At 43.5% G+C, this 2,464-nt stretch overlaps 1 pseudogene; it reads right to left on the minus strand.

The window, feature by feature from the left end:
* Window positions 1-438: 438 nt before the first annotated feature.
* On the minus strand, window positions 439-1,955 carry LOC149361355 (uncharacterized; annotated as a pseudogene).
* Window positions 1,956-2,464: the final 509 nt, after the last annotated feature.

Here is a 2,464-nt window from a genome sequence, read left to right on the forward strand (position 1 = left end):
TGGGTGATAATCCTTCCCAAGTGAAATTTCTTTCACTGCTTTTATGGGGAAGCACAGATTGTCACGTCATCATCATGGCCCTCCATCACCAAGTTGCTGCAACACCAAGTTGTTTTTGTATTAGAACACAACCTTGTTCAAACTGATATGAACCAGTATTTTTATACCTGGTAACAGTTGATACCAACCACATGGGATACGAGTATGTTGCTTGTTACATGTGAATGCATTTAAGCAACAAAATTATGTTCTTAGAGCTGTACAGTGTGCAGAAAGCAGAAGAGGCAAAGCTTGTAAGATGACTGAAACAATTCTTACCATCAACAAGCGTTTCTTTTTGAAGGCACCAAGAACAGCCACAGTATCCGTTGTATTGCTTAGCATTCAGCAGTGAAGCGCGAGCTGGCGAGTCAACACAAAAGCACAACAGATTCACTGTTGACTGCACAACTTTGCTGGCAAATGACCACGTGAAGCTGCCCATAGTGTGGAATTTCTCAACAAATGTCTTCAAGTAGAGGCGAGTAGGTGGGTGACCTTTGGCAAACCAAATGACGCCGATGAGGATGTTCTTCCAACGATAGGGAAGAGGGAGCTCATTAAGCGCTACTTGAATTGGCCAGACTGACCCTTTGCTCGAATTAAATACTGGCGATCCATCGCTGTTAGCGGTAACAGTCAGGTCACTCCAATTCATGTTCCTTTCACGGCGGACCTTTCTGTACAGTTGGCCATCTGTGATATCCTTATAAGCTCCCTGATGAGTTTCAGCTGTCAGTTTCTGGAGGTTTGCGCCAACTATATCCCCAAACTTCTTTAAGAGACACTGTAGCTGATGCTTGAGGTCGACAGTTATGAAAAAGCTTCCTTTTTCCACCAGCTGTGCCACAGTCATTGTGGCTGCACAATTAGTGCAGTGCTGGAAATCTAGGCCGCAGCTTGATGTCAGGCACTCACACGTTGGGCAGTATGTATGGACTTCCACCATCCTTGATTTGTGCAAATCCCATAACTTCCTAAAGCCATATTTTGTCGATGGGAAGACGTTCTAGCCAAGAAATGCATTCAACAGCTTCAACAAGCTGTCCACTTGTGTCCAAGGAAGGCCAGCAGCAACAACAAATGTTAATAATGTTAATACAAGCAGCATCGCCTGCAGGTGGGTAGTGTTCTGTGTGGAAGTCTCGACTCGGAGTTCACTCGGATAAATTCCGACAAGTCTTCATCGGGGTCCTCTAGCACATGGTTGTCAAGCCCATTGGTGTCCTCATCAAGCCTTGGCAGTTGTGCATCAAAAATGCTGTCATCAAGATGCAGGGTTGAAAGCTCATCATCCAAGTTGGGATGACTTGTAGAGGCGTTGTCATGCACCTCATCTCCAGCTTGCTACAAAAAACATTGGAAAGGCTACATCAGCAACAGAAGAAAAAAACATCAGTATCGAAGTGAATGACTGCAACCTGTTCATGTATACCCCGAGTTGGTATCATTCCGCATGAACATCATTCCGATTCCCTTCACATTTTAATATTTTCATCTCAGGTTTATGTTTTTTTCTTTATAATGATCCATAAGAGATAGTATACATGGACCACCATGTGACATTGACCTACAATCATTAAATAATTTATAATCGAATTTCGTACCTCACCTGTTTCAGCTTCAACAGTCAAGTAATGGCTACAACGTGAAAGGTCAGTATAAGTCACGTGAGACACAAATAAAAAGTGCAACATAATCACTGCTTCATAATTTTAATTCACTGTGATGCTAAAGACAGCTTGCCGCAAGAGCTGGAATGGCAATGGGTTTGGTGCATGGTTCATGGGAGTTGTGGCGTCCTAAAGCGACCCCGGCTATGAGGGATCCCAAAGTGGAGGGCTCCGGATAATTTCACCCACACCTGGGGTTCTCGAATGTGTACTGACATCGCGCAACACATGAGACTCTTGCATTTCAACTCCACTGAAATGTGATCATAGTGGCTGGGACTTAACCCCCGCTTTTCAAGTCAACAGTCGAGAACCACAACAACTGAGCCACCACAGCAGCAGAATCGCAATGAGTGAAGCAGCAGCGATTATATTGCAGCTGTCTTCATGCCTCATGTGACCTATACTGACCTGACATCGTAGCCATCACACTGCTTTTGTAACAGAAGCCGAATCAGGTGAGAGATGAAATTTGATTATTATTTGGCAGCTGTAGCCAGATACCTCATGGTGTTCCATGTATAGTAATGTCTAACGCACCATTACAAACAAGAAAACATAGGAAACCAAAATTTGGTATCTACACTCCTTTAAATTTTATATGGGAAAGTGTTAAAAAGGTAGGACCAAGAGTGAAAGTGCGACAAGCCGCCTTACAGTTCAGCATTGCCAGTTTCGTTGAGTATGATTTCACAACAGTCACACAAGGCAGACAACAACAAGAGATGCTAATATTTTTAAAAAGAGAGTTG

This window comes from Amblyomma mixtum, chromosome 2, assembly GCF_055824585.1.
Source record: "Amblyomma mixtum isolate Tamu chromosome 2, ASM5582458v1, whole genome shotgun sequence".
In the NCBI taxonomy this organism is placed as follows: domain Eukaryota; kingdom Metazoa; phylum Arthropoda; class Arachnida; order Ixodida; family Ixodidae; genus Amblyomma; species Amblyomma mixtum.